Consider the following 25,443-nt stretch of genomic DNA (forward strand, 5'->3'; position numbering starts at 1 on the left):
TGCCCAGAGAAAGGCTGTAAACATAGACTCTTCTTGGGTAAAAAAGGAGCCTAATAAAATACAGGGGATGGTCGAAAACAAAATTTAAAAAGAGGAAGAACAGACATTTTAATCAAGGTCACCCGGCCCAAAATAGATAAAGGAAGAGAGTTCCAACGTAAAAACAAGGCCTGAGTTTTTTGTAGAACCAGTGCGAAATTCAGGTTATATAGGTCGCTGACACTTTCAGAAAAAAAAACCCACAGATATCTCTTAGGTTTAGTGTTAACACAAGAAAGATTATCGGGTTGCAGATCCAAGCCTGCTCCACTGCACTGTATAATTTCAGTTTTCTTTTTATTAGTTCGATACCCACCTAAAACCTCAAAATCCTCAAACACCTGAAAAACGTTAGCCTGAACCTCTATCTCTGATTTAATAATAAGCATATTATTGTTGGCGTATAATTTCAATTTCGCCATAGATGGAATTGGGGGAGGAATATCAGCGCAGTTCCTTATTGCAATCGCTAGTGGTTCAATAAAAAAAACAAATAGGACTGGCGATAAAGGGCACCCTTGCCTTGTGCCTCGTTACTTTAACCTGTCTGGCCACCGAAGTATTAATGATTACATTGGCTTCAGCGTTAAGATATAAATTATAGATCAGGGTCGTGATCTTTAAGGAAAAACCAAAGTGTTGTAAAATCATAAACAAGGTCTCCCAAACAACATGGTCAAAAGCCTTCTCGGCATCTAAAAGAAGGACTAATGCGGGTATCCTCTGAGTGTCAAAATAGTCCAACGCCTCAGTTAAATAATGTGTATTTGTGGCAAGCTGCCAACCAGCGATAAAACCATTCTGGTCCGGATGGATCAAATGCGCTGCATATTGATTGAACAGAATAGATAATAATTTGGTAACAATTTTATAATCAGAGGTTAGTAAGGTAATAGGGAGATAAGAATTCAGGTCCTCACTATTCTTGCCCTTTTTCTGGAAACTAACTATGTTTACTTGTCTAAAGGACTCTGGTATCGCCCCCCCCTCCAACATAGAATTTACTAAACAAAGAAAAAAGTCTGCAGCTGAACTATAAAAAACTTTCACAAACTCAGCCGGGAACCCTTCCGGGCTACATGCCTTACTATTTGGCAGATGTGACTGTAAGACCAGCCATTTTTCAAATTGTCAAAACACCTTCTCTTTGTCACCATTTTTCACACCTCACCTGGACCACCTTGCGCTTATTTACAAAAATGTGTCACTCACTAATCTATTTATGGACTGTACAAATGTAATCAATGATATTGAATTGATATTACAAACTAACGTGGCCAGGTGCCAACAGGGCTGTGACTGTATGACCAGCCATTTTTTTCAAATGGTCAAAAACCTTCACTTTGTCACCATTTTTGAAATCTTCCCTTCATCCTTTCCATCACCCAAGCACACTCCTTCTTTGCACGCACTTAGAAGTACTACGGTCCTTTATACCGTAAAATGTATGTTGAACAAACCAATACAATTTAGCTAATACGATTGAACCCCATCTGCTGAAAAACTTGCTTTTGTTTGGTTGTTGCACATGTTTAAAACAATCAAGTGGACTGATACAGAGGGCCAAAAGGTTAGAGGCTCAAAAAGTTTTACATCATGCATGATCTTTAGACTTGGACCATTGTTTTTCATACTAGACGAAACCCAGGTCCACGACCATATACTGGGTCACCCCATTTTTGATAATGGTTGACCATATATAGACCCATAATGCTGTAGCATTATATCACCGATTTTGACTGGGTCATCTGTGCGAGAGGCGGTTTAGGGGCATTTTAACGCATTATTCTGATTGGAAGCAGCCTGCTCCCTAGCCTGCCAGGCCAAAAACCGACCCGTAAAATTGCTTTCTTCATATGTTTTTTGACAATATTGTTGAAAACAGGATTCACTTTGAGTGTAATATTGCAGAGTTCATGTTTAGCCTGATCCAGCTGGCACTTGTTAAACACAGTAGGGTTGTTGAGAAATACAGAGTAAGACTTTTGAACCTCCTGCTCCAAGATTCTCTTATCTTCCTTAACTTTTTTTTATATTTTCAGCATGTTTTCCAATAATTAACCCCCGGATGAAAGCCTTGAGTGTGTCCCAAAACCACATTCAAGGGTGCAGACTCATAGTTTTGTGATAGAAATTCCCTGATCTTTGTCCCAATAAAACCCACCCAATCCTCTTCATTAAAATATTGTCTATTCAGAGTCCATCTTTTAGGGGTCCTAGCACAATCTCCTAATTGTAATTCAAGCCCCAACATAGCAAGGTCTGAGAATCCGTTATGTAGGAATCTCTGCTAGCTAAAGCACAATCTCCGAGAGACCAAAAAGAAGTCAATGTGTGAAGAGGTATGAAATCTACCTTACCAACAAGTATACGCTATTTTAGTTGGAAAGGCCACATGCCATGGAACCTGTAGGTCTAAGGTTACTCCATAATGTTGCATGGTTCTTAAGATTTTGGGTTTCAATTGTTTTTCAGCCAGTGCTGAGGATTCGATTGTAGGATTCGTTAGAACAATAAAATCTCCCCCCAGAATCAACTCACCCGGTGCTTGAATTAGGGATTGAAAGAGATCCTCATAAACTTTTGGATTATCCTCTACTGGGGCATATATACTGTCGAAGGTTATCAGTCTCTGTCTCTGTCTAGAAATGCAGGTAACCCAGCTCCAACAACCATACTGATCTTTATCAAAATTAACAACCTCCACCTGGAAACTTTTACTTAAAAATATTGCTGTCCCTCTATGGGAAGCTGAGGATGAAGAAAATCCCCCATGGGCTGCCCAGGACCTGAACATAGAAAAGTCTGACAACTTTGCAGCCGATATGTGGGTCTCTTCAATAAAATCACCGCCGGATTCTCTAAGACTCTCAGTTTGGACTGCTGAGCAATAGATTGAGCCCCGTTAGCTTTGAACAAGAGGAGGAGCTTCACAAATTCCTTTCTCCTACGTGCCGCCACAGCAGTCATATTTTTTCCGATATGACTGCTGTTTCATCCACTAAAAACTGTCTCTGTTGGATTGCTTTTGTCAGAATTCTTTCTTTTACACGATAGTCTGCGAAATTTAGCAATATTGTCCGTGACATCGTAGAACTGGGAAACGGACGGGCAGAAACATGATGAGCCCTGGTGATGGTCACATCTCCTTCGAACTCTGGAAGAACCCTTTGTTTAATAAGCGAGTTGACGCACTGCAGGGTTTGGGAGCCTTCTATGCCTTCCGGAATTGCGACTAACCAGAGATTAGACCTACGGGAATGGTTTTCCAGCTCCTCGAGTTTGTTGTCCAGAAGATTCTTACTTTTGGCCACGGCTTTAGCTTCCCCCATTACCATAGTCATCTGGTCCTCTAAAACTGAGATCCTGGCTTCTGCTCCTGGAGTTTGATTGGAAAACTTGACATTGTCTCTTCGATTTTCCCTAATCGCAGGTGAAGAGAGGCAAGTTCGGTTTTCTGGGTTCTCTACAACTTGCGGACTTCCTCCAGAATTAAATTCAACATGTCTTTAACACTCAGCTGAAATTTGCCTGCTAGCTCTGTATTTGGGCTGGAGATATTATGAGGAAAGTCAGCACCGGAAGAAGTGTTTCATACTATTATTCCTTCAGAAGACATCAGGCCAGTTGGAGGTACCAGATCCTGCGGTAAAATCCAAGGCTGTATCAGTGTCTTGACTTGAGGAATCATCAAAGTTCCAGGAACACTGGAGGCGGAGGTGGCCTGATCAGTTATTTCTGATGTTTCTAATTGCCCCAGTTGTCTCCCATTTTGAGCAGTCGGCGAAGTTAAGGAGGTCATCCCATTCTGGCTTAGATTTTGTCCCAAGGATGTCTCCATGATTGTAAGGAGATCAGCTTTGGGATTACATTGCGATATTGCCTGACTATTAGGGACCAGGTCTATTACTGGTACAGGTGACACTAAGACTCCTGAGGGTTCCTTAGATAGTTTTGGGGCTGGGCTGGAGCCTGGAGAGGGAGATTGCAAAGTTGCTTTTTTCAGGAATAATGCAACTTGTTTTGCCTCTTTCGCCTTTTTAGGACCCTCTGTCACCGGGTTATGCTGTAGAGATGTTACTGGGATAGCTGTGGTTGCATTCTTATTTGCCATATCCACCTTTTCCGAAGGAGCAACAGAGGGTAGATCCTCCTCTTCTGAGCTCTCAAGAGTGGGGTCAAGTTCGAACAGATTGTGGGCATTCTCCTTACTAGCCAAATGGGCTGCCTCTTTTGCCTCCTAGGCCTGGGCTCGGCGAGTTTTAACTTTGAGGCGGGCTGCGTTAAGAAGTTTCCCCATTTTGACCTCTTCAGTTCTTTTACATCTATCCCACTATACTTTTGGTGACAGTTATAATTATATGCTTCTTTGTTTGTATAATATACCCTGAAAAATGTCTCTGCTCACCCTAATCCCCAGAGAGCTCTTAGCAAAGGGTGGAAGTCAAAGATGGAGACAAAATTTGGGCTGACACACACAAAGAAGACGCCTTTTAGAGGAAGGGAGAAAGGAGTGAAGGTCTGTCCTGCTCTCAGTAGCAACGGGCTGTACAGGTCGGGGTTTTTTTCCCCCTCCCCTTGTCTCTTCACAGCCTTAGGGGAATTTCGCCATCAGCGGGGGTCTCACAGCTGCTTGCTACATGCACCCTGCAGTCCTCACTCAAAAATCATAGCGGCCACCGCTGCCCAGGAAAACCTCCTTCTCACCTGCACGGATGCCGTCTGAACCCCTAGCAGGTAATCCACCGCAGCCACCTGGGGAGACTTACCGTCACGAACGCCGAGGCATCAAGCAGGAATAAAAGCACCCTCCGGGTAGAAAACGCTCCGTATCCGGCCCAAAACTGCTATTGAATCCCGATGAAGAAAACCGCATTCACTCAGCAGGGTTTACCGAGAACGCCAGCCTGCAATATTCCAGAAGCGAACCATCATTGCTTGGGGGTGGGGGGCAGTGGTCACCTCTGGCTACTCAGAGGCGTGGTTCTCCGTAGCCATCCCCCCAAGTTATTTTTAGGATTGTGAAGAAACATTTGGAATTTTTAAAAATAGTGTTTTTGTAATCATAACTTTTATCGATGTATTTATATGTGCATTTATGGTCATTTTCTAATTTGATTGAATAAAGAAGATGATGATGATGAATAAATCAACAAACTGTTGGAAACATGGCTTTTTGGCAGGGGCCACCCAACTTTTAGCCCCTTTTTCTTCGGCTGGGTGCTGGTTTTTGTCTCTGATAGTGCACTGGGACCTGCTAACCAGACCCAAGTACCCGTGCTCTTTTCCCTAAAAGTGATGTGAACTGGCCACACCCAATTTGCATGGTACTTTGCTCAAATATAGGTCCCCGGTATATGGTATCAGTGGTATCCAGGGCAAGGGTGGTAAAGGTGTCACGAGGGCTGCAGCTCTGGTTGTGCCTCCCTGTTGATGCAAGTTAAAGTGTGGTCTGCAGGTCTTCCATTGCAGCCCTGCATTAGCAGCCTGTCTGCTCCAGAGTAACTCTGCGGACACCATGTTCTGCAAAGCCACACCACTACCTTAATGTAAGTAAGTTAATCTTAAGGTTGTCCTCCTAAGCCCAGGAGGTACAGTGCATTACGTTAAAGATGTGGATATATATGTTTGCACTTATATATCGCAACAGTAATCCTGTAAAGCAAGGTTTTACTGTAAGTGACCAGCAGTCCATAGAGTAACATGGGCTGGCAACTGAGGAAATTCGAGATAGTCAGCTCCATTATTGAATGAACAAATCGGATAATGTTTGGTGTCAACCAACATGCTTTTTCGCCCTAACATGATTCTCATGTCAAGAGTGAGCTGGCATGCACAGGAAAATCAAAGTGCTGTGTGACAAGAATTGTGACCCGCTGGTCCTGTGGAGCATGAGCCTGAAAGGAAGTGGTGTCCTGCAAGATCGGAGTGGTAGCTAAGCATGTACCAAGTATCAAGTCGCTACTCCACTCCTATCCACCTCCAGCCACCAAAGTAACCATGGACTACATTTTCCACAGCCAAGGCTTGGTGATCACCAATTGGGTGATTGACCCCTTGAGTGACATTGTGACAGTGAGAGAGCAACTCACAGTGACAGCGACCAGCGTCGGCAATGACCTTGCTGCTGTGTTGGAGTCGTCGAGTGTATGGTAAAGCATCTTTGGTGCGACCTGCCCCAGTGATTGACAGCTACCAGTTACCTCTAAACCCAGAACTGCCGAACAAGGCAGAAGAAATACAGCTATTGAACCTGGGTCCTAGGACCCAAAAGGCCTATACTCTCAATGGGTAGAGTAGAATTCCATCTCCAAGTGTGGTTTTGTCAGATGCTGCAAGTGTGACAGCCATACGGATCCCTCTCAGTACCAAAGACATCCAAGTCTTTTTTTTTAAATTATTTATTTATTAAAGTTTTGTATAGCGCTAGCTGGACCCAAGGGTATCAGAGCGCTTAACAACAAGTACAAAGTCATCAGAAAGACAGTGAGGATGGAAAACAGGGCAGGGAGCACATTTGCGAAGTAAAGTCTGTACAATAGCAGCAAGAGCGCAAAACAGGGCGGAGAGACATAAGCGAGTCAACCGGCTCTGGGATCGCAGAGATAATGGTCCTTCAAAGTCAAAAGTGGAGTTCTTAATATGATCCAGAACGCTCAAGGAAGAGGACTTTGAGTAACATCTTGAATTTCGGGAAGGAGGCGGTCGTTCTGATATGTGGGGGGATGGCGTTCCAAATCTTGGGAGCATTACCCGCAAAGGATTTGCTAGATGTTTTGTGTTTCTGGGATTTCAGAAGAATGAGTAGGAGCGTGTTCGAGCTTCTGAGGTTCCTAGACTGACCGGCCCTTTTGAGCTTGTTGGCCAGATATTCTGGTTTGCCTGTATGCAGGGCTTTGTGTGTGAGTAAGGCTGTACGGAAGCTGGCTTGTTGGTCAATAGGGAGCCACTTCAGATCCTTAAGAGACGGGGAGATGTGCTTGTATTTCTTAGTTCCCGTGACCATTCTTGCTGCGGCGTTTAGGGTAGAGGTCAGAGGTCCCAGGTGCGATTTGGATGTTCCAGTCAGAGTAGCAATGCCATAGTCAATTCTGGAGAGTACCAGAACCTGAGTGGCCTGTTTCAGGTCTTTCGTGGGGAAGGAAAGGTTTCAGTTTGTAGAGGAGTTTCAGGTTCAGGAAAGCACTTTTGGCAGTTTTTGAGATGTGTTCTTTCATGTCAAGTTCGGGGTCAAAGGTGATCCCTAGGGATTTTATGGAGTTTGAAGGAACAAGAGGAACATTCAGGGCGTTTAATGCTTTGAGCCATTCTAGAATTTGGGGGTTTTCATCTTTGTTCGAGATGAGGAGCACTTCTGTTTTTTCTTCATTGAGTTTGAGGTGGTTGGATGAGAGCCAAAGTTGAACTTCAGTAAGTGTGCAGTTCAGTCTGTGGATGTCTGCGATCGACGTGGTTTCCAGATAGAGTTGTGTGTCGTCCGCGTAGAGGTAGAAGGGGATGTTGGACTTCCTTAGAATGAGTGAGGGGCTCCATGTAGATGTTGCAAAGTTGTGGAGAGAGTACTGACCCTTGTGGGACTCCTCTACTGATGGGGAGGGTGTCCGATTCGCAGCTTTTAATTTTGATTCTTTGTGTGCGGTTGTTGAGAAAGGAGGAGAACCATTTTAGAACAGTCTTTTCCAGACCTGCTCTCTCTTGGAGGACATTGAGTAGCAGGGCATGATCGACTGTGTCAAATGCAGCCGAGAGGTCTAAGAGGATGAGAAGGCTGAATTGGTTGGAGTCGAGCGACATGTGTAGATCGTCCAGGACATTGAGGATTGCGGTTTCTGTACTGCAGCCTTTTCTGAACCCTGATTGGTATGGGTCGAGAAGATTCGTGTTCTCTCGGTGATGGGATAGCTGAGACAGCACACATCTTTCCAGAATTTTAGATAAGAGTGGAAGGTTCGAAACTGGTCTGAAGTTGTTCATGTCCTGGGGGTCAAGGCCGGGTTTTTTTAGGAGTGGCGTGACTTGACCTACTTTAAGGCAGTCAGGGATGGAGCCCTCGCTCAGAGAACTGTTGATGATCTTGGCCCAGATTGGGGCTAGAGTGAGTTTCAGGTTTTTGGTCAATCTCAGGGGAAGCTGATCAAGGGAGTGGGACGAGGGTTTGGCAGTGGATATGAGATTGCTTATCACTTCAACCTGGATAGGCCGGAATGAGGACCAGCGAGTGGTTGCGGTTGCTGGCCTGATGTGGGAAGTTGCAGAGGGGGGAGAGGGGGGCATAGCGCAGAATGAGCGATCAATTTTGGCAATTTTTTCATTGAAAAAGCTGGCAAAGTCATCACATTGGGATTTGGACGCCACCATGTTGTCTATCACAGGAATGGAGGTTTGGTTCCTGATGATGTTAAAGAGTTCTTTGGGGCGGTCTTTAGCATTGTCTAGAGCCGAATAGAAGAAGGACGACTTTTTGCTCTTGATATGGTTATAGCAGATTTTGCGGGTTGCCTTGAGATGGTCCCGGTTGGGGGAGGTGGGGTTGGCCCTCCAGGTTCTTTCCATGGATCTTAGGTGTCTTCTTTCTTCGTTAATGTCAGTGAAGAACCAAGACCTGGAGGGGATGCTTCTTGTTTTTTTTAGTTTCCGCGGTGCCAGCTGATCTAGGACGAGCTCCAGGTTGGAGTGGTAAAGCGAGGTGAGTTCTGTGGTTGAGAGGAGTTCCGTCGAGTTCGGGAGGAGTGAGCTAAGTCCTTCTTCTAGCTTGTCAGGGGGGACTCTCGATAAGTTTCTGACCCACTTGGGGGAGGTTTGAGTAGGTGGGAGGGAAAGAACCGAATGATTGATATGAAAGAGAATGGCGTGATGGTCTGACCAGTCCACCGGGATGAAGTGGTCAATTGAAATTGTCTTTTTATCCGCGATGATTGCGTCAAGGATTGCTCCTCTATGGTGGGTTTCCTTTGTGCGATGCTGGGTCATATCGTGGTCTTTTAGAAGGGAGGTGAGAGATTGAATGAGCAGGTTTTTTGTTACATTCCATCTTAGGTTGAGGTCGCCCAGAATTATTCTGAAGTCGCTGTTGAGAGCGAGTTGAGTGATCAGATCCATCAGCTGAGCGCCAAATTCGGAGGAGTTGCCCGCAGGATGGTAGAGGAGAAGGCATTGAAGTGGAGGATGGTGAGGCGAATTGAAGTTGACCAAAAGGCATTCAAAGGAGTTGTATATGACGGAGGGAGATTCAGTGATGGATAGGTCACTTTTGTGGATAATAGCTACTCCGCCACCTTTGTGTACGGGCCTGTCTTTGTGTATAATTGAGAAACCGTGCGGCACCAGCGTTTCCATGATGGGGATGGATAGAGTGTTTAGCCATGTTTCAGTGATGAAGGCTACATCCAGGTCATGGGAGAGAATGGTTTTGGCTATTTCAATTAAGTCACCTAAGCACACAAACTCCCTGGACAAGGTAATGAAGTAACAACTTTTAGAACTTTGTCTAGAGACCAGCATGGCCTTATCCACTAGAGAGTTTGTTTGACCTCACCCTGTAAGTGACCGAGTGTCACCTGTGTTTTCCCCCATTGACTTCAATGGGACCAGTTTGAAAGAATTACTGCATTTATTTTTAAAATACTTTAAAAATCCCAAACTCTGGCTGTATATATGATACAAAGGTTATTATGTTGTCTATATTTATACAAAGATTATGTCTATTTTTATGAAATTGGTGTTGGATTTCATTTGAGTTGTATCAATTATTTATGTACCGTAATGGTACTGTAAATACTTAACACATGTTCATCCAGTAATGCCTGACTGCTCTTCGCCACACTACCAGGACTGAAATGAGGATTAATATTGTTGATTTCAAGGATCATCTCTGGTAATTGTGAGAATATTTCTTGGTAAGTCCTCTCAGCCATACAACATACTATTCCACCCAGCAACACAGACCCATTCAGACACTAATGCATTTGCATTTGTACCCACTCACAGACCTACTCGGAGACTCATGTACTCAGTCGCAGACCCACTCAGACACAGATGCATGCACATTCATGCACCCATTCAGAGACCCAGAGGGAAGCTCACACACCCAATCACAGATCCACTCAGACACTGATGCATGTACTGTCAGACCTACTCAGCGACTCATGTACCCACTCACAGACTCACTCAGAGAGTCATGTACCCAATCACAGACCCACTCAGAAGCCCATATACCCACTTAGAGACATACGGAGACACTCATGTACCCAGTCACAGACCCACTCAAACACTGATGTATGCACTCAGAGACCTACTCAAAGACTCATGTACCTCCTCACAGACCCACTTAGAGACTTACACACCCACTCACACATCCACTCAGAGACTCGTATTCCCACTCACACACCCACTCAGAGACTCATGCATTGACTCACAGACCCACCCATAGACTTATCCACTACTCACACATCCACTCAGAGACTCATGTATCCACCCACAGACCCACTCAGAAACTCACATACCAACTCAGAGGCCCACTCAGATACTCCCACATCTATTCACAGACCCATTCAGACACTCACACACCCACTGAGTCACTCAGTCTCCCAGTCATACAACCCACCTAGAGACTCATGTAATCACTCATGGACCCACTCAGGCATTCATGGACCCATTAACTTACCCACTCAGAGACTCATATCTCTACTCATAGATCAATTCAGAAATTCACACACCCAGTCACATGCATAGAACACTTATGTTGTTGTAAATTTTAAACATGCTGGTGTCTATTGAATTTCTGCTTTTGTTTTGCGTATTTCCAATGTATTCACAAAGTTTAAAAACCACAAAACAAAAGGGGGATTTAAAGACAATAAACCAGTGTTTGGGAAATAGGGTGGCTCTGAGAAGAGCCTTTGTGTTTTTTATGTGTAGATAATAACTACACATAAAACAGGATGCAATTTTTCAAGTTGTTGAGCTACCTTTCTCTGTGAAAATAACTCCATTATTTCTACCATTAATGTCAAAGCGTAAGTTGTTTTTATAGATAGAGCTCATGATATGGTTTCTGAGCAATGCAGAAACAGTTTTATAGACGTTTTTCCTGGCTTTGTCTGTATGTGGGCTGAATTTGTTGACTACCATTTCTGCTTTTGGCATATGTTGGAGAATACCAAGGCATCTGAGGAAAAAAGAACTATTAATTGAGCAAAGGTATCCTTTATTAGGATTTCCAGTCCTACCCCAATAAGTGTGCCTAGGTCATTGCCACCACAGTGCACAATCATGAGGTCTGGGTGTTGGCAATCAGCAGTGGTTTAAAGCAGCAATTGTAGCCAAACCTAAGTTAATGTCACTCTTTCTACCACACTCTCTGGCCCAAAACACAAAGCTGTAACCCACAAAAGGCTGGAGCTGAATGAGACAGTTTTCCAAATGAAAGGTAGTTAAAATGGAAGACAGGACCTGGTTTAAAAAAACATTTTATTTGATAGTGTAAATATGCAGGCTGATAAAATTAGGTAGTGTCTTTAAAGGATGAGTAAGTAGATCTGTAATTGGCTCTGGTAAAAATAAACAAATGTATTAACACTTGGATATGCTTTCATTTCTGAATGTCAACCACACCTGCTGCTGTTTATTTTAAAACTAGTATGTTGCTTGTAGAATGTGTTGTGAACATGTGATATACTGGCTCAAGAGAGTGTCCCAACGGGGATTGCTATGGAAACTCAGCCAAGAGACTGTGGATGGGAGTGTATTAAAGAGAGTGTAGTGTATTACTTAAAGTTAGAGTGGTTTAGACTCCTTATTTATGGGGGAGGGTTTATTTTCCTAGTCCGAAGTTTCTTATGAAGTATAGAGTAGTTGTAAAGCATTAAAAGTATCAAATCAAACACATTTATAGAGCGCGCTATTCACCTGCAAGGGTCTCAAGGCGCTGGGAGGGGGGGTACTTTTACTGCTCGAAGAGCCAGATCTTGAGTTGCTTCCTGAAGGAGAGATGGTCCTGGGTCAGTTGTAGGTGGGTGGGGAGGGAGTTCCACGTCTTGGCTGCCAGGTAGGAGAAAGATCTTCCTCCGGTGGTGATTCTGCGAATCTGTGGGGCGAGGGCGAGGCAGGGAGATCGGAGCTGTCGGGTGGGTGTGTAGAACGTGAGGCGTTTGTTGGGGTATTTGGGGCCCATGTCGTGGAGAGCCTTGTGAGCGTGGGTGAGGAGCCTGAATGTGATCCTTTTGCTGACGGGGAGCCAGTGCAGGTCTCTCAGGTGGGCAGAGATGTGGCTGTGTTGGGGGATGTCCAGGATGAGTGGTGCAGAAGCGTTCTGAATGCGCTGGAGTCTTTTCTGTAGTTTGGCTGTTGTTCCAGCATAGAGGGCATTCCCATAGTCCAGTCGGCTGGTGATGAGGGCCTGGGTGACCGTCTTTCTGATTTTGGTGGGGATCCACTGGAAGATCTTTCGGAGCATCCGCAGGGTGTTGAAACATGATGACGAGACGGCATTGACTTGCTTGGTCATCGCGAAAGAGGAGTCCAGGGTGAAACCCAGGTTGCGTGCGTGGTCCGTGGGCTTGGGGGCGGTGCCCAGTGCAGGGGGCCACCACCACTCGTCCCAGGCGGAGGGGGATTGTCCGAGGATGAGGACTTCCGTCTTGTCTGAGTTCAGTTTCAGACGGCTGAGCTTCATCCATTCCGCGACGTCTTTCATTCCTTCCTGGAGGTTGGCTCTGGCGGTGGCGGGGTCGTTGGTGAGGGAGAGGATCAGCTGGGTGTCGTCAGCATAGGAGATGATGTTTAGGTTTTGTTGGCGTGCGATGGCTGCGAGGGGGCTCATGTAGACGTTGAAGAGGGTAGGGCTGAGTGAGGAGCTTTGGGGTACGCCGCAGATGATCTTGGTGGCCGCTGAGTGGAAGGTAGGGAGGCGGACTCTCTGAGTTCTGTTGGAGAGGAAGGAGGTGATCCATTCCAATGCCTTTGCTTGGATCCCGGCGTGGTGGAGGCGGTTTGTTAGGGTGCGGTGGCAGACTGTGTCGAATGCGGCCGATAGGTCGAGGAGGATGAGGGCAGCAGTTTCCCCGTTGTCGAGCAGGGACCTGATATCGTCGGTGGCTGCGATGAGGGCGGTCTCGGTGCTGTGGTTTACTCGGAATCCGGACTGCGATGGGTCCAGGGAGCCGTTTGTCTCAAGGAAGGCGGTTAGCTGTTTGTTGATGGTCTTCTCGATGACTTTAGCCGGGAAAGGGAGGAGCGAGATGGGGCGGAAGTTCTTGAAGTCCGTGGGGTCCGCGGTGGGTTTCTTCAGGAGAGCGCTGATCTCCGCATGCTTCCAGTTCTCCGGAAAGGTGGCAGATGTGAAGGAGTTGTTAATGATGTTCTGGAGTTGGGGTGCGATGATGGAGTCGGCTTTGTTAAAGATGTGATGAGGACAGGGTCGGCTGGAGAGCCGGAGTGGATGGTGTTCATCACGCTGGTGGTGTCTTCAGTGCTGACGGGGGTCCAGGCACAGAGGGTGGTGGTGGGGGGGTGTTGGTTTGGTGGTTGGGTGTGTGGTCTGGGCGCCAAAGCTGTTGTGTATGTCGGCGATCTTGTGGTGGAAGAACGAGGCGAGGGCGTCGCAGAGGTCGTGATGTCGTTGTTGCTGGCGCTGGGGTTGGAGAGCTCTTTAACGATGCTGAAGATTTCCTTGCTGTTGTGGGTGTTATTGTCTAGTCGTTCTCTGAATGCTGTCCTTTTGGTGGTGCGGATCAGCTGGTGGTGTTTGCGGATGGCGTTCTTGAGGGCTGTCATGTTTTCTGTTGACTGGTCGTGGCGCCAGGCTTTCTCGAGGGTACGGCAGGATTTCTTGGAGTCTTTGAGGTTGTTGGTGAACCACAAGGTTTTCTTGCTTCCAGGTCCGCTGGGAGGATTCTTCAGTTGTGCAAGGGCATCGGCGCAGTTGGTGAGCCACTGTGTGAGGTTGCGGGCTGCTTCGTTGGAGTCCGTAGTGTTGGTGGGAGGGTTTTGGCTCAGGGAAGTGGTGAGCTGGTCGGTGGTGATCTTGCTCTAGCATCTTCGGGGAGCCTGTTGCGGGTGGTGGTGGGTCATGGTTTTCCTGAAGTTGAAGTGGACGCAGCTGTGATTGGTCCAGTGTAGTTCGGTTGAGTGGCTGAAAGAGATGTGGTTGCTGGAGGAGAAGATGGGGTCAAGCGTGCGGCCGGCGTAGTGGGTGGGGGTGTTCACCAGTTGCTTGAGTCCGAGGTTGGCGAGGTTGTCCAGCAGGGTGGTGGTGTTGTTGTCATTGTTGTTCTCCAGGTGGACGTTGAGGTCCCCTAAGAGGATGTAGTCTGAGGAGGTGAGGGCAAGCGGGCTGATGAAGTCTGCGATGGCTTCTCTGAATTGTGTGCTTGATCCCGAGGGTCTGTAGATGAGAGTTCCTCTGAGGGTGGTCTTGGGGTCGGTGTGTATCTGGAAGTGAAGGTGCTCGGCAGCGGTGAGGGTGTCGTCGGAGTTGGTCGTGATGCGGATGGTGTTTCTGTGGATGATGGCGATGCCTCCTCCGGTTTGGTTGACGCTGTCCCTCCGGGTGATCTTGTAGCCCTCCGGGATGGCTATGGCGATGTCGGGGGATGAGGAGGCCTTTATCCAGGTTTCTGTGAGGAAGGCGATGTCTGGTGCTGTTGTGTCAAAGAGGTTCCAGAGTTCAAAGGCGTGCCTGTGGATGGAGCGGGTGTTGAGCAGAATACACTTAAGGTGGTTGTTGCTGGTGCCTGGTCTGGTGGGTGCGGTGCAGGTCCGGAGGCAGGTGAATTTTCAGGCGATGAGTAGCGAGGGGGCGGGGCCGTGTGGGACGCGAGCGGCGGGAAAAGTGGCACAGAAGGCAAGAGGGGGCAGGGGGGGAGAGACAGGGACAGCGGGCACAAAATAAAACAAGGGCACAGTAGAACAGTAGAACAGGAGGCAAAAAACGGAGAACAGTCAACAGGGAAGCAGTCAGCACGCAGTCAAACACGCAACAGACCAATCTGCAGGGAGGCAGCAGACAACACGGAGCAGCAGCAGCGGCACACAGGGGGTCTGCGCGGTGGCAGAGGGAGCGACCTGCCTCGTACAAAGCTAAATACGTTTTTGGACTCCTGTACATATTCGCGAATTCATCGCGAAGTTACACAGAGGTCAGCGCAAAGGGTCGCGACAAATCCACCAATACGTCCAAAATCACTAACAGATTGAGCTTCTTTACTGAAGTGCAAGAAAGGGTTAGGAAATGCTGACTATTGAGAAGTAGAATAATAAAAAAAAAATCTGAAACATCCATTTTTATGTGCTAACAGCGATGGTATCACTGAGATCAAACTTGAAAAGATTGCCATTATTGGTTGATTTATTCGAGCGTGGTGTACCATTCTTATGTTTTGTTTTCAAATTTTTTGTGTGAGGAACAGTACAACTGGCAATGTAAAACATTTGTTATGGACCAACCAGCTCAATTAACAGGTGTGTGAATTACAGTGTAGTTTAAAAAATAACTGAAAAAATACATGTGTTCATGAGGTTGATGAAGGTGTGTATGTATGAAATATGCAAAAATATTGAGATTGTAAGTGGGGATTTGTGAGTGGGTGTGTGATTGTTTTTGTAGGTTTATGAATTGGTGTGTGAGTGTCTCTGTGAGTGTGTGATTGCATGTGTGAGTGTCTGTCTGTGTCTGAGAGTATGTGTGTGAGTAGTCCTTTAATAATGTGTTGCCCTGGTACTGTAGAACATGTGTGTGCAGTTTTACTGCATCGTTGAATTGCAATTAAACACTGCTTGCTAAGCTTTACATTTCTGCTTTTCTATGTACTAATTACTCTGTAGGTGAAGTATAGGTAAGTCATAGGACAGAATGCTATGTACCTAGAAGGTAAGACATGCACTTTTAATTCTCAGTCAGTCACATGTGTAGTTTGGGACCCCTAAGTCAGTTAAATATCCAGTTTCTCACCCATACTGCAAGTTATATACATATTTAGTCACTCACCCACCCAGTTAGACAGACACAGAGGCATGTACACATTCAGCCGAATACCCATACATCACTGATTTGTCCAGCGGTAACAGAGCCAGTTACAAACACAGGTATATACCCCAATGCTTATTAATACAGCCAGTAAGCAATCCATACAGCCAGTAACATACACCTATAGAGACCCACAGAGATACTAAGACAGTTAGTCATATAACAACATAGTCACTTACACATCCATTGACACACCCAGAGAGGGACTGATACCAATATTTAGATATGTACTGAAGTACTGATACTCCTAATCACCCATGCAGATAGTAGCCCTTTAAACATATGCTGGGACACTACTGCAGAGAGGGTGTGTGCAGTTTTACTGCTAAGTCGAATTGGCGTATCAAACTCCTTGCTAAGCTTTAAACTCCCCTTCTACTACATTTAAGTCACCCCTAAGGTAGGGTGTATGTAGGCCATAGGGCAGGGTGCTATGTGTTTAAAAGGTCAGACATGTACTTTGAAGTGTTAGTAAGTCACAAGAGCACTTCCAGACCTATATGCCCAGATACACATTCACTGTCCTACCCATACTGCAACTCACATACGTGTTTACAAAACCATAGAGGCACTCACCCACCCAGTCAGACAGAAGGACTTACACATTCAGTCACATGCCAATACAGAACATATGTATCCAGCATTAACAGTCAGTTGCCCTCTCAATTATATATCCCAATTCTCAGTAACACATCCAGTGACACACCCAGAGAGGGACCTATATAGATATGTAGTGAAGCATTGATGCTCCTAATAACCCCGGCAGACAAGTAGCCCTCTAAACATGTGTTGGGCCTGCTACTGCAGAGCTTGTGTGTGGAGTATTAGTTCCATGTTGAGTAGGCATTTAAAATTTAATTCAAACCTTAAAACACTTTTTTTGTACATATAAGTCACCACTAAGATAGTCCACAGGAAGACGTACAGTGATGCATAGACTCAAACACCCAGATATACACTTATGCATACACTAACATACCTAAGAGCACACTCATGCATACACTGTCACACCCAGGCACACATTTATGCAGACACTGAAACACCTAGGCACATTTTCACACATACACTAAGATAGACACGCACACACTCATGCATACACTAACAGGCCAACGCAAAGACTGATACATACATTGACATGTCCAAACGCACACTTATACATACACTGACACAAAGGCACATAGTGATGCACACACTAACACACCTAATGACACACTGAGCCATTCAGAAATCCAGGCACGCGCGGATCCATATACTGACACACCCAAGTAGATGATGCAGTTGCTGGCTCACCCAGATACACTCTGCTGTATACAATAGTATTCACAGGCAGACACTGATACATACACATACATACTCACGCAGATAGTGATGGATACAGTGACACATCCAGGGACACACTTATGTATACACTAACACACCAAATGACACACTTATGCATACACTGGCACACCCACTCACACACTGATCCATACACTATCGCACCCAGGCACACACTTACGCATACACTGACACACCCAGGCACACACTGACACCTATGCTGAGGCACCCAAGCATATACAGATCCAAACAGTGATACACAGAGTCACACACTGATGCACCCACGGATATACCAGTACACACTGATTTAAACATGAAAAGTAGCACACTTAGAGTGGCTATAACATAGTGACTTAGCTGTTTATAAAGGTACTTGAAGGCTTAAAATATGTAATTTAATACTATAGTATGAAAAGCGAAATGTATTGATTTGGCTTTTTTTTACCAGACATCTACTTATTCTTACAAACAGCGAGTTACAGTGCCGAAAAAAACTGTGCAAGAAAGAAACAAAAGAAAGCATATTATCTCCTTATAACAGAGAAAAGGGGCAAAAGGCAGACAACACGGTGAAAGAGAAAAGTGTTTATTTATTTTGAATCTGAGCAGAAAGAGAACACTGGATAAAAAAATGTTGTCTATGAAGAGATGCAGCCAAAAGAAGACTTGTGAACAAAAGCAACTTCTGCAAAATTGTCAAAGGTGAATGGAAGCATATTCCCACTTCAGAGGGCATCATTTATTAAAATTGATGCATCGATGCAAGAAAACGTCACTTTTCATTGCGTTCTACTTGCGACACCAATGATGCGTCATATTTACAGTATGACGCATCATGTCGCAAGGAGTTACAGATACCTCAGTATTTCTGACGTATCTGAAGGCGCAAAAATGACGCATTGCTGAATTGTGTCAGAAAAGTGATGCGACTCCAGCAATGGGTCATTACACATGGGCAAGTCCAATGTTAATTGTGCCTGCACCAGTCTTACGGCTGTAATTGGGCAGTTGTAAGATATTGACGCATTTGCATCCTAGAAGTGGTGCAGTGAAATCTTATAGATTTCGCTGCGTCACTTCTATGACTCTTTCTTGTGTCGGAACGCCCCCCTGCATACATTAGACCTGGTGTAGGTATAATGTGGCGCAGGGGTTTACAAAGTGAGGCAGCTACCTAGATGCATCACTTTCTAAATATGGTGCAACAAGGTGCATTTTTTACGCCGCTGGTGCCTCACACAAAGTGATGCACCAGTGGCACAAAAGTGATGCAAGGGCTCATATATAAGCCCCACAGTCTTTCTTTAATGAAGAAAGCTTCTTCCTAGAGAACATATTAGTGCATGCAGTTGAAACAACTAGTCGATGTTGTGAAGTTAAAGATGGTACTTCCATTACAAAAGAGGAGATAGTTCCTAGGAATATTGAGGAAGTGACAGCTGAAGAGATACAAGGAAGATGTAAACAGGCCCCTGTATTCAAATGAAACTGTAGTAGCATTTGCAGTGTTTGTCACAAATCAATTGATATACTGAGAACTTACCTATGCAAGTTTCCTAGCAGAAGTCTAAAACCGAAAAATGAAGTTTTGCAAGGATTATATCCATGAAAAGTAAGGATGTATAGTAATTTATAGGGACATTCATTAGCATGTCTATCAAAAAAGTGTGCCAAGGCATCTTTCATGACTTCAAAATGCTAGCTGTTCATCATCTCAGATTGTGAAATATAGTTAGGAGACTTCACTGTTTTGAAACTCCTGCCCTATGTTTAGGAGAAATGAATAGAGCTTTTTTCCATAGTACAGTAGCAGAGGTAGAAAAAGTATGTGAAGATGTTCAGTTTTGTTTCTTTGTTCCAGAACAAGAGTCTAGGGAAAATGATGATTTGGTATGTGCATGTGTAGAGGAACATGACACAGGTATTAGTAGTGATAACTTTACATTAGAGATTGCAAAGTTTAACAGAGTTTCTTCAGAGAAACCAAAAAGTGTTTGTATTTGATGCTGATGCACTCACTACAAAAGTCAAACTTGCAACTTTGTTCTGTACTCAGAAACTGGACAAGAGAACAGAGATAAGTGGCAATAATTTGGAGTATATTCCTTTCTAGAGGAACGCTTCGATTTGCTCACGCAGCAAATTATATGTATTGCTATAATAAGTTAGAGGATTAGAAATATACCAGCCAGAGCAATTCATAACAAGTTTGAATTAGTATCACTTCCTGAAGAACTTTCAGAATTAAGGGCCTGATTACAAGTTCGGTAGGGTACTGCCATCAAAGCGGCGTCAGCTTCCACTCTGCACAGTTGGCAGTCCGCTCACTAAGTTACGATATTGGCGGTCTATTCAAGGAAAGACTGCCAGAGTAACGTTGACGTTCCCAGCCATTCGCAGACCGCTGCGGCTGCAGTAGGGAGAAAGCAACTGTCAGAGGGCAGTACAGACAAGTTTATCAATGTCAAAATTACAAGTTGGCTTTCCGTTGAGCCAATTGTGGTGGGAATATCGCATGCTTCAAGTCAGCGGAAACAAAGGAATTGGGGTGCATACTCACCAATTTACTTTTCTTCCCTTCATCTCCCCCTTCACAGCAGCATCTTGACCCTGAAGAAAATGCCCCGTTGGTGCTGAAATTCAGATAAATTCATTTTGCAATATTTACCTGTTGACTGGACTGGACACATATGGTCCAGACTCCAGAAATGGAAAAATACTCTTAGAAGGTATTTTTTCACATGTGTCAATCAATCAATCAATCAATCAATCACTGCATTTCTAAAGCGTGCTACATACCCATGAGGGTCTCAAGGCGCTGGGGGGGTGAGGGGGGGCGCTACTGATCGAAGAGCCAGGTCTTGAGAAGTCTTCTGAAGGCCAGCAGGTCCTGAGTCTGTCGTAGGCTGGTAGGGAGAGTGTTCCAGGTCTTGGCGGCGAGGTGAGAGAAGGATCTGCTGCCGGCGGTGGTTTTCCAGATACGAGGAACCGTGGCGAGGGTGAGGTTGGCAGAGCGGAAGTTTCGAGTCGGGGTGTGGAAGCTGAGACGGTTGTTGAGGTATGTAGGTCCGGTGTTGTGTAGTGCTTTGTGTGCGTGGATGAGGAGCTTGAAGGTGATCCTCTTGTTGACGGGGAGCCAGTGCAGGCTTCTCAGGTGGGGTGTGATGTGGCTGCGTAGGGGTATGTCGAGGATCAGTCGTGCAGAGGCGTTCTGGATTCGTTGTAGTTGTCTCAGGAGCTTGGTTGTTGTTCCTGAGTAGAGGGCGTTCCCGTAGTCGAGTCTGCTGGTGACGAGGGCCTGGGTGACGGTTTTTCTCGTGTCGGGAGGGATCCATTTGAAGATCCTGCGGAGCATTCGGAGGGTGTTGAAACAGGATGCGGAGACGGCGTTGACTTGCCTGGTCATGGAGAGGGTGGAGTCGAGGATGACCCCCTGGTTGCGTGCGTGGTCTGTGGGTTCCGGGGCTGTGCCTAGCGATGTGGGCCACCAAGAGTCGTCCCAGGCTGATGGGGTGGGTCCGAGAATGAGGACCTCCGTCTTGTCTGAATTCAGCTTCAGTCTGCTGTCCTTCATCCAGTTGGCTACGGCCTTAATTCCTTTGTGGAGGTTGGCTTTGGTGGTGTGGGAGTCTTCGGTGAGGGATATGATCAGCTGAGTGTCGTCGGCGTAGGAGATGATGTTGAGGTTATGTTGTCGTGCGACGTGGGCGAGCGGTGCCATGTAGATATTGAACAGCGTCGAGCTGAGGGAGGATCCCTGCGGGACGCTGCAGATGTTCTCGGTGGTTTTCGAGCGGACGGGAGTGAGGCGGACGCTCTGGGTTCTGCCAAAGAGGAAGGAAGTGGTCCAGGCCAGGGCCTTCTCTTGGATTCCGGCGTCATGTCATGCATATGTGTTACATTTAACACTAGTGCCATCAAGTCAAGTCACATTTTCTTTACACAATTTGCAATAGTAATCATAAAGGCACAGTACAAACAATTAAAACAGTTAAAAATCTTCACTGAATACATGACCTGTCCAGAAGTTACAAATAAGTATAAAACACCCATGATAAAAATCTAGATGAATAGCAGCATACATTACAATTCTCTAAATACAGTAATATTTATCTACCTTATTTAAAATTTAGAGAAAGAAAATGAGGGGCCATTAATAATAAGGGAGAATTGGTTGTGAATGAACAGTGTGGGGGCTCATCCTAATAAAACCAAACAAACAAAAACCTCAAACGTAGGGTCTGCTATGTTGATAGGAAATAATGGGAGCCACCTTCAACCATTAATCTAATCATCATCATAAATATCGTCATACAATTTGTGTATACACTTTGGAAAGCACATTACTAAAAAACACTTATAATTAAAAAAATACTATAACACAGAAATAATAGTATTATCACAAATTAGCAAAATACCCCCTTGCCAGAAACCGGTATACAAAGAGGCAGACTTTATGCAAGTCTAATAATTGCAGGCACAATAAGGCTAGTCTCACTTGATTACAATTCAAAGGCACAAAGATAGGGCACACATAATTTTGTCTTAGAGCTGACAAGTTAGGACAAACAAAAGCAAGGTGTAAAGTGTCTAGTACAGTAGTCAAATCACATGTGCAAAAAGGGCAATCTAATGGTGTATGCCATCTCATCAACAAATGCAGAAACAGGTTTAATCAAAAGTATGTTAACAGTCTTCTGTACTGGGCTGGCATATCCAGAGTTAAATACATTTCCATTTTATTTGTCGATTTCACCATTATAAAGGGCTTGTAACTGTCTTTATTTTGGGCTACTTGGATCCTTACCTCTCTTGTGGTTAAGCATAAAGGCATCTTTGAACCAAACAATGCCCAACTTACAGATCAACTTTGGGGTGCTGAACAGCTGAGGTTTACCCAACACCCCTAGAGCTGTTTTAACATAGCTGAGCCATGGCATGCAGTGGCTCAGATCCAAATTCATACAGTCGATCACAATCTTTCTAAAAAATTCTAGCTCCCTCTTAAACCACATAGAGAACCAAAGAAGTATTGGGCAGAGTTGAATAAAATCAGAAATACAATCTGCTTCCATCTCTTCATGCACAGTTTCCTCTGGAACACTCTGGGGAGTTCGTGATGACCTCCTAAACAAATTATTTTCAGCAGTTGGTATTGGGCGACAGGGTTTAGATCCCCAGAGTTCTGTACAAAACGCCATGGTCGGGACGCACTTTTTGTTATAGATATGTAATATAGATTTAATTTGGCTATGTATGAGGCGCTTAGCAAAGGAGTCTATGACTTTAGCTACCCTGTTAAAAGATTGTTTATGCACTCTTCCAGAGGCCCCCAATGTAATTGGTTATCCAACAAAATGCCTAAATAACAAAAACTATCCACTTTCCCTAAACAATGGTCCTTAAATATAGTGCGTTTTCGATTTCACGTTTATTTGGCCTACTTTCATAGAATAAGTCTTAAGATCAATAATGTTCAGTCCTAAATCCTCCATAAATTAGTAAAAGAGATTTAATAATAACTGTAAACCATTTGATGCCCCTGCAATAGGAATGGAATCATCCACGTACAGTAATGCTGGAAACGTTCTAGTTACCACCATTGGCATGTCCTGGCAGTGTTCTCTTAAAAACTGGTCTAGCCTATTAATATTCAGGATAAAAAGCATGGGGGCAAAACTACAAACTTGATGGATTCCCTGCCCTAATAGAAAGTGTGCAGTGCATTCTCCTGTGGGGCCAAACCGCACTGAGGCCTATAGGCCGGTGTACAGCTAGAGCAGAATCGCTACTTTTGCAGTAAAAATATACACACCAGTGTCGGCACATATGAAAAAGTATTCCTCGCTATGAGAAGCACCTCCACTGGCCCAGTGGTGACATCTTAATACGGCGGTCTTCTTGGTACCGCCTCTGTGGTGGTATGGAGGTAAAGCCGCCAAACTCGTAATCAGGCCCTAAATGTATACACACTTTTCAAGCAATAGTTGATATGGAACCAAAGGCAGGACAATTACCACTGACAGAACTACAGAAAGGCCTCAGAGGAAGAGTTGTCTTCTTATCTTTAGATTTTAAATGCAATATTGAAACTGTAGGGGTAGAGAGAGATATTAATAAACCACTTATCATTCTAGTAAATGGTGTGGCTACCAAGAATAAAAAGATCTGGCAAGAGTTAGTAGATGTTAATAAAGTAAAAATAGCAACATTATACCTGGTACAAAATAATATTTATTATAAAAATGTTGATGTTGTTCAAGATGTAACTTGTAGGGAGGATGAAACATCATCATCAAGTGGACAGATTGAAAAAAGTGTATTGATCCAGGGCAGAAGACATTTTTGAACACTGCAACTTTCATCCACTGCATTCTAAAAAAGTTTTGGTGATGCTATTGATCTCTTTCAAATTAAATAAGCAAAAGGGTCTCCCATGAGTGTGTGGGAGAAAAGTGTAGAGGCTCGCTAATTTCCACAAGTATTTCTCACTGTGGCAGATGGCTGCATGGAATACCGCTCCTACAAATACCAGTAGTTGAATACAGGTCAACCAGATTATATTTAGAGGATCCTAGATTTCGCCAGTGTATTCCATACATATCCCATCTTCTATTTGAGAGTGACTTGTCTGGACTATCATATGCTGTAAACCGTCCTGAAGACAGGAGTTTACCTACAACATCTCTCTGCAAAGAAATGAGTTGACAAAGCTCGTGGGAGGGATCAGAAGTTGGAAATCAACTTTATTAATTTGATAACGTGCCAACGATATGACCAATGATTATTGGTATTGTCATCATGGAGGACTGAAATGTATGTTGAGAAACCCAGGGAGTTGTGCAGAGTATACGTGGGATGACTTGCCTGAATTTTTCAGAGAAGCGAATTCAAACATTAGGACATCAGTGTGAAGGCTGCAGGTGAACTTTGCTCTATGGATCCCGCAAATGTTTTTAGATATTTTAACCACAGGTTTCAAGCCATGTTGTCTTTCATCTACAACAAAATAAATCCTCCTCTTGGCGAAGTAACTGATTTCTTTTGGTGTAAAGAGTACCAAGCAAGAGGTGCCCCTCATATTCTCATGCTGTTACGGATAAGAGATGCACTGACATTTGGAACAGACAATGATGAGTCTGTACTCTTTCATAGAACGGTATGTGACATGCCTGAAAGACAGTGGTGAAAAAGGCCTTGAACAGAAAGTTTTGCACTTTCAAACACATATATGTGGCAAGTACTGTCTCTGAAAATAAGTTTGTAAAGGATGATTTAACACACAATGTCGTTTTAGATTTCCATGACCTGTCATTTCCCAAAGAAGAGTTAACAGCTTTTTATCTAGAGTCACACATACACTGACATGAAAATCACTGAAAAACACATACAACCTGGGAAAAACATAGGCCTCCAGTATATTAATGACTCTAACCCTGTGATTTCCAAAATATGAAATGCTAATATGGATATACAGTTTGTAGCATAAAACTCCATCACTTTTGATTGTTATGTCATTTGAATATTACAAATTCAGAGAAGACATAGATGAAGGAAATGTGGGAGGAGAGTTGAGCAGGAAAGACTCTAACCATGAAATTGTACAGCTTCAACTTGAAAATGCTTTTCCATTGAGAGGTAGGGTTCACTAACAGAATATTGATGTAAAAAATATAGATGTACAAAATATGGATGAATAAATATAGGATGCAAAAATATCGACTCCCTATACTTAAACAGGTAAGTATGAAAATAAAAAAAAATATCAATGTTAAATATATAGTTGTACAAAATATCGATATATATTACCTACTGGCGGTCGCCAGTAGGTATATATAGTTAGGATTTTTTCTCTATGGGATTTTTGAAAATTCTATGTCTAATAACTTTGGCGTTTGTGGACGGAATTGGCTGAAATTTTCAGGAAAATGGCACATTTTGTTTCTGAGCAGCCCCTGAAAATGTTGGGGGGGTTCGTCAAGGGGGGGCCGAGAAAAAAGGGGGGTCCCAAAACACGTTTTTCCCATGTTAATTTCCATAGGGCGGTTGGCCTCACTTTTAGC

The sequence above is a fragment of the Lissotriton helveticus genome, chromosome 11, assembly GCF_964261635.1.
Source record: "Lissotriton helveticus chromosome 11, aLisHel1.1, whole genome shotgun sequence".
Classification (NCBI taxonomy): Eukaryota; Metazoa; Chordata; class Amphibia; order Caudata; family Salamandridae; genus Lissotriton; species Lissotriton helveticus.